The sequence below is a fragment of the Petaurus breviceps genome, unplaced genomic scaffold (assembly GCF_028583685.1).
Source record: "Petaurus breviceps papuanus isolate PSGF00001 unplaced genomic scaffold, PetGlider_PUasm1.0 90617, whole genome shotgun sequence".
Classification (NCBI taxonomy): Eukaryota; Metazoa; Chordata; class Mammalia; order Diprotodontia; family Petauridae; genus Petaurus; species Petaurus breviceps.
Genome location: NW_027187287.1, coordinates 2,321,268 through 2,336,705, shown reverse-complemented (window position 1 = coordinate 2,336,705; position 15,438 = coordinate 2,321,268). Strand labels below are relative to the sequence as shown.

General features: G+C 38.3%; 1 pseudogene; it reads left to right on the top strand.

Moving 5' to 3' along the window:
* Positions 1 to 3,758: 3,758 nt before the first annotated feature.
* Positions 3,759 to 5,135, top strand: LOC138142868 (ATP synthase subunit ATP5MJ, mitochondrial pseudogene; annotated as a pseudogene).
* The last annotated feature ends 10,303 nt before the right edge of the window (positions 5,136 to 15,438 follow it).

Genomic DNA, 15,438 nt, shown 5'->3' with positions numbered 1-15,438 from the left:
GGGCTTAAACAATACTTATTGACTGAGTAGATAGTAGCTTTTTTTTTTGCTTTTTGGAGGGTAATTGGGGTTAAGTGACTTGCCCAAGGTCACATGGCTAGTAAGTGTGTCAAGTGTCTGAGGCTGGACTTGAACTCAGGTCCTCCTGACTCCCAGGCCAGTGCTGTATCCGCTATGTCACCTAGACAGCCCTAGCTAGTAACTTTTAAGCTAAATTTAATTCTAATTCATATTAATCACAGTTTAACATTCAACTTTTTGAATGTTACTCAGAATTCTAGGGACACTAGTGTCTTTGTGTATTATTCTTCTGACATCATTCAGATTTTTGTCTTTGCATTCTTCTGAAATATGAATGTGCTTTCAGAGTTCCACTTTCAATCTATCTTCCAATTTCTCCAAACAGTGATTATTATTTTATTGCACTTAAAAAAAAGTTTAATGTTTCCTTTTATGCCAGTCTGATATTGAAGAACCAGGTACTATACTCACTCTCTTCTCCACTAGAGTCCCTCTGCTCCTGACCCAGACACACAGTTAGAACTAGGTCAGTGGGAGGATAGTTGGGTTTATATCTTACCAGAGCTACACACAGAAGTGATTATACCTTTGATCTTGCCATCACCCACGTGTGTTCCATATCTATGTTCATGAACTGTGAAATCCCTTTATCTGACCAATCTGTTGTCATCCTACCTCTCTCTCTGCCTTACAATTCCAAGCCCCGTTCTTTGCTAAGTAGGTCCACTAAAAGTTTATGTTGCATGATCTCAGTTGGGCCCTCACTGCAGCAAAAGACCTTCCCTAGTTGATTCACTGTCTCTCTCACTTGCCTTTGGGGCTAATTCTATCACCCAGTCTTCTCCAGCAGATTGCCCCCTCTCTCACTTCATTGGCTTCCAGTCTGCTCTTTACTTCCCTACTACCTATAAATATGCCTATGTCTCTGCCAGCTTCAAAAAAACCTCACTTGAACTGTCTGTCCATCCTTAATAGTTATATAACCCTCCTCATTTCTGTGGCTAAACTTGAAAAAGCAATCTACAATAGGTGCCTCCATTTTCTTTTCACTCACTTTCCTTAACTTTCCTCAATCTAGCTTCTGATTCAACCAAAGCTGGTTTCTCCAAAGTTACCAATGATCTCTTAATTGCCAATTCAAATCACCTTTTCTCAGTCTTCATAATTTTTTACTTCTCTGTAACCTCTGACTGCTGATCACCTTCTCCTTGATATTCTCTTATCTCTAGGTTTTCCTGACATTGCTTTCTCCTGATTCTCCTATAAGCCTAACCCACTCTTTTGCAGGATCTTCAGCCAGTTCGTGCCTGCTAACAATGGTCTTCTTCTCCCTCTGTATTATTTCATTTATCAGTCTCATCCACTTCCATTATTTCAGTTATCATCTCAGTGCAGATGACTTTCAGATCTACTTGTATAGTCCTAAACTCTCTCCTGAACTCCAGCTTTGTATCTCCAATTGCCATCTCAAACTGAGTCAGAGTAGATTTTTGTTAATTGAAAAAAATTTTAAATCACAGATCTAGTTAATTCTCAGTTTTCATAGTTATCATGTATCCCTTTGGTTTTGATTTCTTCTTTGCTTCTCTTAAAATGTCTTGTAATGTTTATTCATAAAATTTATGATTTTCCTGTTGTATTTTTAGATTTTTGCTTTTATTTTTGTATTCCCAATGCTTAAGCATTCTTCAGGCACGTAAGCAAGCACTTAATGAACATTTATTGATTGACTAACTGAAGTCTATAAGGGCTATGCTGAAAAGTTTGAGGTAATTCTTTTCAAATCTCTCACTATCTCATTTCAGTAACTCAGGACATTTTCCACAATGTCTTTGAACAGATTAGCTACACTAGTTTATTACAAGTATGTGGCAGAAAATTCTTCAAAAGGCAAAGCTTCTTGAAAAGGCTAATATGGACACAAAACTTTTCAGAGAAAACAGGAAAATATTTGTCAGGTATTTCTTGGATCTTTCATTGCCTTTTGAAATTAAGAGGCTTCTGTCTCATAATACAAAAAAAAAATTATTCCTCCTATGTTTCCTATAAATTTTGATCATAAATTTGTATATTAAGCTAAAAAGAATTCCAATATTCCCTTTAGAGCTGGAAGGGAAAGGAATAAAGATTTATATGTTGCCTACTATAAGCCAGGCACTGTGCTAAATGCTTTTTACAAACATTATCTCTGTTGAACCACAAAACAACCCTGTGAGGAAGGTGCTATTATCCCCTTTTTATAGTTGAGGAAATGGAGGCAAATAGAGGTTAAATGACTTTCACAGGGCCACAGTGCTAATTAAGTATCTAAGACCTGATTTAAACTCAGATCTTCCCAACTTTAGGTTCAGTCCTCAATTTCTGCAACAATAACTACCTCTGGAAGAAGCATTGGGGATCACTGAGCACAACCCTCATAATTTTACAGATGAGAAAGTAACTCAGACCCACAGAGGGAAAGTCACTTCCTCATTAGTTATGTCCAGGATCCCCAAACTCTCCTCCCCAAGGCTAATTCCCAGATTCCATAGGTATTGATGAACCAACTAGACATGGTTACATATCCCTGAAGTATTTCCATAACATTTAAGGAGTACTCATCCTCATCTAAATTCTGAAAGGAATTTGTCAAAGATTTCAAGTATTTCAACAGTCCATCAGTACATGGAAATAAGCAAAGCCACTTGGTCACCACATACCAGAAGGGATTGCAATCCACTTTTCAAAAAGTCATAATCCTTTTAAATGCTGTCCTCTCCATATTAATTTGAGATAATTTAATTTTGAAAAGGGGATCCAATATATATGACATTGGATTTTTGTACTGATAATCAGGACTCCTCAAGAGCACACTTACTATTGAATTTTAACACTTTGGCCTTAAAACTAGCTTAACACCTTGCATATACTTGAAGACAACTGAAGCTTATAATAATAAATATTATATTTAATAATTATATAATTACTATTATAATTATATATACTTGAAGATAACTGAAGGTTATAGAAAAACTGAAAACTGTTCAAAAGGACATTGCTGAGGCTAGTTACTTTGACCAAAAAAAGAACAACCCATGAAAAACTGCAGAAAATCTTGATGTTGCAGTGGAAAATATTCTCAAAGTATCTACTTATTCCAGCATTTAGAACCATAGGGAATTTAGAGGCAACATTGGAGTAAACAAACCCTTATACAGACCATTCTGACAGCTCAAGTTTGCAGTTGGAATGAAGTGAGATATTTGATGATTAACAAAAGGAAGTTTACTTTGCCAGATAGCACGGAAAGGATACTCAACCAGGATATAGCATTTGACTTAGGTAGATAGGGCCACATGCAAAAATGTGTCTAGTCTGTAGGACAGGGTGTGGTAACTCCCATAGGCCTACTTGACCTGGCCTTTTTTATGCCCTTAGGTGACCAGTTAAACTATGTAGCTTGAGCCTTAGCCCTCAAGGCCAATCGCCCTTGAGTCAGCCCTGACTTACCCACCTCTCTTGCCTTAGTAGGTTTTGCTCAAATCTCACCACACCTCTTGGCAAGAAGGACCTTATATTCTTTTAGAGGACTCTTTGAGAAGCTTGGAGTAGGCAGCACTAAAGGAAGATTAAAAAAAAAAAACTAAACCAGAAAAATAGCAAAAATGAATATCATGAGTGACTAGCCAATCACGGCCCAGTCCCTTAGATCATTTGCCCTTCCTGAGGGGTTATATATACAGAGCATGCACATAGTGTTAAGTAAATTTCATTCATTCAATATTCTCTAACTACTGCCAATCAAACACAAGGAAACCTAGGAAATAATTTTCCTGTCATAAGTGGCTGAAAGGTTGAGATTGAGTAAAGGCTTCTGGTTGGCTGCTGAACCAGAAGGACCAATAACTAACTGTATAGAGGCTGGGCAGGAACGGAATGAGCATTCAAGCAGATGATCTCTAATTCTAGTACCTAGCAGCTTTCCTGTGAGAAAGATTGCTTCAAGATCCCCAGTGATAGCTTGACCACCATGTATGTGTTTATTTCCTTTGTTTTTGTGTGTATTCTTTCTTGGTTTTTGGTGAATGAATATCAAGAGAAAGAAAAGACCATGTTGATTCCCCACGAGGCCCCAGCTTTTGGGGTCACCTTCCCGAGCCTTTGGCCTTCCACCATTCTCTGCTGCTGGGCCAGGCCCCCATGCACAGCCATTCTTTGCAGAAGCCAGCCACGATGTTACAGAACTTTATGAAAAATGTTTGGACTCCACTGAAGCCCTACTATACACAGGTTTACCAGGAGATGTGGGTAGGAATGGGTGTGATGGGGTACATTATTTACAAAATCAAGAGTGCTGATAAAAAAAAAAAAGCAAAGCTTTTCAAGGTTCAGGTTCAGCTGCTCCTGCTCATGGACATCATTAACAGGATTTACTTTAGGATCATGCATAATGTGAAACATCAAGCTGGCTGTAAATTTGGGCATTTGACAAGAAAGAATGCAAAGATTTCCCATGTTAACCTTTAGGCTTTTGTTCATACAATGAAAGTCATATATATAAAAGGAAAAAAAAAACATGTTGTAACCTTGTGAGCTTTCAGAGGTGCAGCAAGTAGAGTCAGCAGAAGAGTGTGCTAGTAGCCACAGCAGCCAAGTCCAGAGTTTGGAATAGAGTCAGTCTGAGTGACCCCCATGTTTTCACTTTGTTCAACCTTTGGGTACAGTGGTTAGCCAGTCTGCTGGAGAAGGCTAGTCCCCTGCTTCGAACTAATGCCATCTACAGACTGCTCCCATCACCTGAGATGAATCTACCTGACTTCAAGCCCAGCACATTGTCTACTGTACTATCTAGCTGTAATAAGAAGAAAGTTGAACTTGATATTTATCATAATTGAGGTATATGAGAAGAATATACAAACATGGAGGAAGGGGTGGAAAAAATAGACACTAAATTAATCTCACTGATCTGAAATGAAGGAAGGAAGGTTGAATATAAACACAGTTTGGTATAGAAATACATTAAAGTCTCTAGGGAAAGAAAAGAGGGTGAGGAGTGGTAAGAGGAAGTATAATATGAGAAATGCTATAGGCAGCTAGAAGGCACCCTAGATAGAGAACTGGGCCAAGAGTCAAGGAGACCTGACTTTAAATCTGGCCTCAGACACTTACTTGCTGTATAACCCTGAGCAAGTCACTTCACCCTGTTTTCCTCAGTTGCCTCATCTGTAAAATGTGCTGGAGAATGAAATGGCAAACCACTCTTATCTTTGCCAAGAAAACTTCAAATAGGCTCACAAAGAGTTAGACATGACTGAAGACAACTAACCAGCAACAATAAATAATTGAAGGAGCTCTTCCTTCAATTATGGAATGAGGTGACTAAACACATATAGCTCAACCAAGAAAGTCTTAGATCTCACCCAAGGGGAAGTTCCTAAAAGTCTCTAGTATAGCAAGCTGCTAATAGGGACATGATGGAGACTGCCAGCTGTTCTCATGTTGGCTTTTTCCCAGTCTTTTTATTCAGGAACTTGAAGTGAAATTGGCATCATTTATCTTTTCCACATCTGGAAGCCAGAAGCATCTGAAGTGAATGCAGAGCCTGTGAGACTGAAAAGATTAGAAGAACCTGACAGTCTCCTTTCTCTTGCTCTCATGAACTCTGCTCTGGCTCCTCATGCATGTGTAGGACATTGATCTCTGCCAATTAGGACAGCATTCCATACTAAGGGCTTTTGGGACTCCAGTTGTATGTATGCTGCTGTGTTTATGGAAATGCTCTCTCTTTTTTTGGTCTTTAAGTTGAAAATAAAATAAATAAAATATTTAAAAAATCTCTAAAGCTAGGATCATAAATATGGACATGATAAAAGCATATCATTTATCTATTGTGCAAGTATTATATATTTGCAAAAGCCCTTGTTTGATTTGCTTATTATTTAGCTGAGAATTATTTGCATTGCTATTTGTTGAATGTTTGTAAAAATTGTTTTGCATCACTTTCCACAGTCTGGTTTAATAGAGTGTAAGGCAATTTGAATTATTAATATTTTTAAACCATTTTATACCTTAATAAATAGATTTTGGTGGCTCATTCCCCCTGATTCACTGGCAGGTAAGTTAATGGCCAACTCTTTGTTGGCCATTGCTGCTTCCAGGTTCCACTACCACCATTACTCATTACTCATGACCTCTCCTCCTTTGAGGTTCACACAGTCTGTATATACTACCCTTTCAAAATCCTGGTAGCTGTCATCTATAGCCCTCCTTCTTTCCTCAATGAGTTAAGTACCTGGCTCATAATCTTTCTCTCTTCCCCAACTCCTGCCCTCACATTAAGGGACTTTGAGAGATATACATACATTATATATGAATTCATATATATATGTATACATACATATACACATTCCTTCAAACACCCTCACCTCCTAGTTTTTCAGATTACTAATTTCCCATGACCTGCTCCCCCACTCCACTTTTGCCACTTACAAAGATGGTCACACCCTTGAGCTTGCCATAACACTTTCAAGTTCATAAACTCTGAAATTCCCTTACCTGATAACAGTCTATCGACTTTCCATCTCTTTCTCTGCCTTCTAATATCAAACCTTGCTCTTTATACCATGACATCCAATCCCTTGATCCTTCAGCTCTCTCTTCAGCACTGCACTAAACTTTCCTCCTTTTCTTATCTGCATCCCTTGGGGGAACCAGTTCAATTTTACCCTGTCCTTTTGAGTCCTTAGTCCCCTTATCATATAACTGATTGGGCCCTGCCAAGCCTCAGCCTTGGATCACTTCCCTACCATCCACTACTTTTATTCCACATATGCTGCTGAACAAAGAAGGAGGAAATCACTCAATTGTGCTGAGTTCACAAATTTGTTATATAATTTCAACTGGACTCCCAGTGCTATTAGGTAGTCTTTTTATATTTCCCTAATTAACTTACTATTCCACTCACCATAGCCACTTTTTAAAACATTTTCATCCTTCTTCGAACCTCCCATGGCTCTCCCTTGTCTCCCTTTTTAACTGAGAATTTTGCCTCATATTTTATTGAAATTGAAGGCATTCATGCAAAACTCCCTTTTTTCCACTCCTAATCTCACATCATTCTCATGCCTTCCACCACTATTTTCTCCTCCACTGCTGTCTCACATGATAAGGTCCTTCTTGCCAAGGCCAACCCCCCTTCAATTCTCCAGTGATCCTATTCCATCCTGTTTTCTCCAAGGCAGGAGTAGAGAACCTGCAACCTTAAGGTCACATGCGACCCTCTAGGTCCTCAAGCGAGCACTTTGACAAATCCTGTGAAGTTTTGATTCAGTCAAAAGGCCAAACTTGAGAACCTGGAGGGCCACATGTGACCTTGAGACCATAGGTTCACCATCCCTACTACAAGGGATTGCCTTCACTATCCTTACCACTTTCTTACTTTTCAATCTTTCCCTATCTACTGGCTGCTTCCCTACTGCCTAAAAACATGCCCCTCTCCACCATCCTCAAAACCCCCTTACTTGATCCTAGCTAACTATCATCCCTTTTATTTCCCGCTTTTTGCCAAATTCCTTGAGAAGGCAATCTGCAATAGAGACTTCACTTCCTCTCACTCCCTTAACTTTTTACAGTATGGCTTCTAACTTCATCATTCAACCAAAACTGATCTCTCTAAAATTACCAAGTGATTTCTTAATTGCCAAATGTAATGCACTTTTCTCAGTCTTCATCCTTCCTGACTTCTCTGCAGCCTCTGATTCTGTCAGTCACCCTTTTCTTTAGGTTTTCCTGATACTTCTTTCTTCTAGTTCTCCTACCTCTCTGACCAATCTGTTTTCTTTGTTGTATCTTCTTCCAGATCGCATCTCCTAATCCTGGGTATTCTGCAGGGCTCTGTCAGGGACTGTCTTCTCCTTCTATACTATTTCATTTAGTTATCCCATCAGCTTCCTTTTTTTTTTTATCAGTTGTGGTTAAGTAACTTGCCCAAGGTTACACAGCCAGTTTTTTTTGTGTGGGTGTTAAGTGTCTGAGGCCGGAACCAATCCGGATCCTCTTGATTCCGGGGCCAGCGGGGCCAGGGCTCTACTCACTAGGCCACCTAGCCACCCATGATCACTTCTTTCTTTTATTTTAACGTACTGCTTTCCCCCTCCCCTTTAGAAAATTAATATTTTCCCCAATTACATGTAAAAACAATTTAAACATCCTTTTTTCAAATTTTGAGTTCCAAATTCTCTCCCTTTGTGATAGTAATGGAATATAAAGATCCCCCTGTATTGGCTTGGTTTTCAAATTGATTGTGTTAAAACCCAGAGCTTGTTAATCCCACCTGTGGGATGGACTTGTTGATGTGAAAAGAGAGTCCTGAACTGGGAGGAGCTGGTGACATAGATTTGGAGAGACAAGAGAGAGGCAGAAGAACTTTTTGAAAGCAGCACCCTCGGAGGCAGAGAGAGAGACTGAGAGGATTGCGGAGGGCCACTTTGAATCGCCCTGGACTTTTGAGACCTGCCCCTGGAGCTTCCAAGGACTGAGGAGACATGGCTGTTTTGCTGGTACTTTGTCTGTCTGTTTTGATGTTGTTTTGCCAGATTTGTCCACTGGTGAAAGACAGTCCTGTTGAAGAAGTCCTAGAACCTGGCTGTTGGCTAAGAGCTCCTGAGACTGTCCTGCAGACAGAGAATGAATTAATGAAGAGACTGGCAATGTATCTTGTGGCCTTGCTGAGCCTTGTCTCCCCAGGAACTAAGATTGCTGAGAACTTGCCTCTGTCAAGATGAAGAAAAGACCTCCATTTGGGTATTAAGTGCTGTGCTTAAACTTGATGTAACTCTGGGGTAGATTCAATTGTGATCCAGGGGTGGGGAACTTTTGACCTTTTTGTGTTCTGTGGTTGAACAAATGAATGTACTTTACTTAGATTGGAAACTAATCTCCATTTGAGAAGAGGGGTTTTGTGATGGACTAAAGGAAGGTACAGCTAGGGGTGGAGTAGTATTTAGAACAGGGACTTTGTAATTGATTGAATGAATGGAAGGTCCTGGGGTGGGGTAGTACTTGGAGATTATTTAATCACACTTAGTAAATGCTGTATTTTGAATTATGTCACGTTTTGACCTTCTCTGTTCTTACTTTGTCACTGAATAAAATGGAGAGCACCTATGCTAGTATTTTGAACCTTGGGAAGTTGCCTTTCCTTGGCATGACATTACACCCTTCCATCCCTCATTGAGAAGGCAAGTGATTTGACATAGGTTATACATGTGTAGACATGCATACATGTATACATATATAGACAATGATCATTTCTACTCTGATTCTTTAATGTATTTATCCACCCCTAACCTCTTTGAACCTCAAGTCTTGAATCTCCAATTGTACACATCTTAAACTCACCATTAATTCATTATCTTACCCTCCTCCAAAACCTTTCTACCTTCCTTCCTTTTACTATTGGAGGCACCACCATCCTGTTAGTAATTTCACCAGATTCACAACTGAGGTGTCATCCCCAACTCCTGTCTATCCTCCTATCTCACTCCCCATATCCAATATGTTGCCAAAGTTGCCAAAATCTATAGATTTGACCTTCTATCATCTCTTATATCTTCCCTTTCTCTCCTTTGATAGTGCCATCACTCTCATATAGGCTCTCATCACCTCACACTTGGACTACTACAATAGCCTGCTGGTTGGTCTGCCTACCACACGTCTTTTCACATCAGTTCATACTCCACTAAGCTGTCAAAATGACCCTCCTAAAGTGCAGGTCTGACCATGTTACCACTTCCCCCTCCCCCATTCAATAAATTCCAGAGACTCCCTATCAATTCCACAATCAAATACAAAATCCTGTGTCATTCAAAGCCTTTATAACATAACCTCCCCCCAACCAAACCTTCTAGTTTTCTTATACTTTACACATTCTCACAAACTCTTTGATCCAGTGACACTAGTCTCTTTGCTATTCTTTAAATAAGACATCCCATCTCCTAATTCCAGACAGTTTCACAAATTGTAACTCATATTAAATATTCTTCATCTTAGTCTCTGCCTCTTTACTTCCTTGGCTTCCTTCAGGTCCCAGCTAAAAACTTCTTTTTACATGAAGTCTCTCCTAATCCCTCTAAATTCTAGCACTTTCTAGACTAATGATTATTTCCTACTTAGCACATATATAGCTTATTTATACATAGCTGCTTTCATGTTATTTCCCCCGTTAGATTGTGACCTCTTTGAAGGCAGGGGGAGTGTCTTTTGCCTTTTTCTTTCTTTTTTTTTTTTTGTATTCTCATCTCAGCACAATGCCTAGCACATACCATAGTAGGCACACTAAATGTTTATTGACTAAGAAAAGAGTAAAGTGTGAGAAGGGAGCTAGAAATAAGATTGAAAAAGGAAAGAAAGGAAGTAAAGAGGATTATTAAAACATGTTTTTGAAAAGCAGAGGACAGAAGGAAGACCAGAGGGAATCACAAACAAGCAGGATAACCTTGAAAATAACATGTTGAATTTACTATATAGTTAAAAAGAAAAAAGGGGAGGGCTAAGTGGTGCAGTGAATAGAGCACGGGCGCTGGAGTCAGGAGGACCTGAGTTCAAATCCGGCCTCAGACACTTGACACACTTACTAGCCATGTGACCTTGGGCAAGTCACTTAACCCCAATTGCCCTGCCTTCTCCCTGCCAAAAAAATAATAAAAAATTTTTTAAAAAAGAAAAGCAAGCTACCCACAATATTTGTATTTTTATATGCCAGCCTCTGTATTCTATCATATATGTGGAAATTCTTGTTTTAGTTCATGTTTGTTAATTTCTTAATTTTTAAAATGGAAAAAGAAATAAAAAGCAATTGGTAGGGGGGGAGTCTGTGGTAGAACAGGAACACTACTGAACTTTTATTAATTTGTTTAATCATTCTGGAAAGGAATTTGGAATTATACACAAAGTTGTTAAACTTTGCATACCCTTTGATCCAGTGTTACCCCAAGTAGACATATGTCCCTGAAGGATCAAAGACAAATGTAAAGGACTCATATACACAAAATATTATTTGTAACTCTCTTCAGTATAAAAAAAAAGAATGGAAACAAAGTGCTTTTTTGTCTATCAATTAGAGAATGACTGAACATAATAAATTATGCTTTATGCATGTAATCCATTAACGGATTGTAAGAGATGATGAAAGGAATACGTAGTAGGAACAGTACCCTAAATCTTGCCCCCATGCTAGTTTAGTTAGTTTTTCCTTAAATAAAAAAAAAAGGTATAACTATTCTCAATATTTGATTGGCTCGTATTCCCCAACTGATAAATAAATGGTTGAAGGATATGAACAGGCATTCCGAGACGTAAAGAAACAATAAAACAGTAAAAAGAATGAAAAAAAGGTGAAGAAAATGTGAAATTTCATTGGAAAAACAACTGACCTGGAAAACAGGTCATGGAGAGATAATTTAAGAATTATTGGACTATCTGAAAGCCATGATCAAAGAAAGAGACTAGACATCATCTTTCTAGAAATTATCAAGGAAAATTGCCCCCCAATATTTTAGTTCCAGAGGGTAAAATAGAACTTGAGATAATCCACCAGTCACCTCCTGTAAAAGATCCCCAAATCAGAACTCCCAGGAACATTATAGCCAAATTGCAGAGCTCCTAGGTCAAAGAGAAAATACTTCAAGCAGCCAAAAAGAAATAATTCAAATTTCATGGAGCCACAGTCAGGATTATTCAAGGTTTACCAGCTTCCACATTAAGGGAGCAGAGGACTTGAAATATCATATTCTGGAAGGCAAAGGAGCAAGGATTATAACCAAGAATAAACTAGCCAGCAAAACTGAGTATAATACTTCAGAGGGGAAAGATGAATATTTAATGGAATAGAGAATTTTCAGGCCTACTGATGAAAAAAGACCAGAGCTGAATAGAAAACCTAATATTCAAACAGAAGACTCAAGGGAAGAGTTAAAAGATAAACATGAAAGAGTAGTCATAAGGAATTCAATAATATTGAACCATTTACATTCCTATATGAGATAATACATGTAAGTGCTGAGAATTTTCTCATTATTAGAAAGATTAAAAGAAGTTTATATAGAGATTTTTGGTGTGAATTGATTATGTTGGAACAATCTCTCCCCAAAAAATGGAGGGATGAGAAAGAGGAATCCATTGGGAGAAGTTGAATGGGGAAAATTTTCTCACATAAAAAAGGCATGCAAGGAAGAGCTTTTACAATGGAGGGATAAGTGGGGAGGGGTGGCAGGCAATGCTTGAACCTCATTCTTATTTGAATTGGTTCAAAAAAGGAAGAATATGTATACATGCTCAGTTGTGTATTTTAAAAAATGTAATTGACCATGAGGAAATAGAAGAGGAAGGAGATAATACAAATTTACAAAATTTATAAAAGTAAGAGTGTAAGCATAAGCTAAATGAGATTTTATTGTTGTTGTTTTTGGAGTTGTTTCCTAGGCTCAGGCTAAATTGTAAACATCTGAAGGATTAATCTCCTTTGAACTCTGATAATTCACACCTGTGATGAGTCAATCAGGGACTGAGTATTTGCTATATATTCTGGGAGGCTGGCATATTGCTTTGGGGGTTCGCTTATGAGAAAGACCTTTTGATTCCCTGGACAGGACTCTGAGTAGCTGTTTGTTAAGAGTCCCCTGACTACTCAGATGTAGGTGCTCTCCCATCTGGTGGTGTATGTATGTGGTTATATTACTTTGTTCAGACAGTTGGAGCCCTGTCTGTTGATATTTGTGCTAATTTTTCTGCTCATATTTTCTCCTTTTGTATTTTCTCCGCATTCAGGGTGCTGACCTGAAGCTAGTGAATGCAATAAAAGTAAGATTGTTGACTTCCTTTAAAGTTATCTTTCCTTTAGAAAAGCAGATCAAAGAACCTGTGCTAGCAAGCCATCCTGGGTGTGCTATGGTGCTTGCTGTTACAAAGAACCATTACTTATAAATGGTCAATGGATATGAATGGCCAGTTTTCAGAAGAAGAAATCAAAGCTATCGATAGCCATGTGAAAAAAATGCTCCAAATCACTATTGATTAGAGAAATAAAAATTAAAACAATTACTACCTTACACCTATCATAAATGACAGATGCTGGAGAGGAAAAAGGAAAAATAGTCACACTAGTAAACTGAAATAGTCCTTTCTGCAAAACAATTTGGAACTATGACCAAAGAGCTACAAAACCGCGTATATACTTTGACTTGGCAATACCACTATTAGGTCTATATCCCAAAGAGATTAAAAAAAGAAAAAGAAAAGGACCTATTTGTACAAAAATATTTAGAGCAGCTCTTTTTGTGATGACAAAGAATTGGAAATGCTCATCAATTGGGGAATGACTGAACAAGTTGTATGGTGTGATTGTGATGGAGTACTGTTGTGCTATGGGGAATGATAAAGGGATTATTTTAGAAAAAAAATACATGGAAAAACCTATATGAACTCATACAGAGTGAAGTGGGAAGACTAGGAGATCATTAGGTACAATAACAGCAATGTTGTAATGATGAACAACTGTGAAAAACTTAGTATTCTGTTCGATACAGTAATCCAAGATAATTCCAAAGGACTCATGATGAAGAAAACACCATCCACCTCCAAACAGAAGACTGATGAACTCTAAGTGCAAATTGACATATAATTTTCTCACTTTCTGTATTTTTCTTACTTTAAAAAATATAAGTAATATGGAAATGTTTTGCACAATTACACATTATATAATTAACATCATATTGCTTGCCTTCTCAGTGGGTATGGGAGAAAGGGAAAGAATTTGGAAATCAAAATCTAAAAAGCAAAGAATGTTAAAATTAATAAATAAAAAAAAGAAATGAAGAAGGGGACAGTTTCTGAAAAATCTAGGAAGACCTATTGTAATGTAATGCCAAGCAAAGGCAACTTCCCAAGGTTCAAAATACCAGCATAGGTGCTCTCCATTTTATTCAGTGAAAAATTAAGAACAGAGAAGATCAAAATATGACATCATTCAAAATAAAGCATTTACTAAGTGTGATTAAATAATCTCCAAGTACTACCTGATTTAATCAAGTACTACCCCACCCCTGGACATTATATTCATTTAATCAATCACAAAGTCCCTCTTCTAAATACTACTCCACCCCTAGGCTGTACCATTATTTAGTCCACCACAAAGCCCCTCTTCTCAAATGGAGCTTAGTTTCCAATTATAAGTAAAGTACAGTCATTTGTTCAATCACAGAGCACTAAAAAGTCAAAAGTTCCCCACCCTTGGATCACAATTGAATCTACCCCAGAGGTACAACAAGCTTAAGCACAGCACTTAATACCCAAATGGAGGTCTTTTCTTCATCTTGACATGAAGTTCTCAGCAATCTTAGTTCCTGGGGAGACAAGGCTTAGCAAGGTCACAAGATACATTGCCAGTCTCTTCATTAATTCATTCTCTGTCTGCAGAACAGGCCTTGGACCCCTGAAAACATTAGCAAAACCCTCTTCCAGGATTTCTGTAAACATACAACAAGAGAATCCTTCTTCAGGGCTTCTGAACCAACATCAAGGTTCCAAGACTTCTGCAACAACAGCACTGTCCTTCACCAGTGGACAGTATTCACTCTCTGTCTGCAGAACAGTCTCAGTAGCTCTGAACCAACAGCAAGGTTCCCAGACTTCTGCAACAACAGGACTGTCTTTCACCAGTGGACAAATCTGGCAAAACAACATCAAAACAGACAAAGTACCAGCAAAACAGCCATGTCTCCTCAGTCCTTGGCAGCTCCTGGTGGCAGCTCTCAAAAGTCCTGGGCAATTCAAAATGGCCCTGAGCAATCCTCTCAGTCTCTCGCTGCCTCCAAGATGCTGCTTCCAAAAAGTTCTTCTTCCTCTCTCCTGTGTCTCTCTAAATTTACGTCACCAGCTCCTCCCAGTTCAGCCCTCTCTTTTCATATCAACAAGTCCATCCCACAAGTGGGATTCACAAGCTCTGGGTTTTAGCACCAACAACCAAGCCAATACAGGGTGATCTTTATATTCCATTACTATTATACCTATATAAACTGAAGCAGAGAAAAGTGAGCAAACCAAAAGAACAATTTATGCAGTAACATTATTGTAAAGACAAACAACTTTAAAAGACTTTAGAACTCTGGTCAACTTAGATCAAAGTTCTAACTAATGAACCAACACAATTCTTAAAGACTCGTGATGAAACATGTGATTCACTTCCTGATGGAGGTGATGGACTTAGAGCAGATTGAAGTGTGTACTTTTTGGGACATGGCCTATGGGGGAATTTATTTTGCTTGACTCTACACGTTTATAATGGGAGTTTTGTTTTTCTCTCTTGGTCAATGGGGGGAGGGATGAAGTAGCAAAGTTTTTGATTGGAAAAAAATATAAAAATTTAATAAAAAAATTAATTGG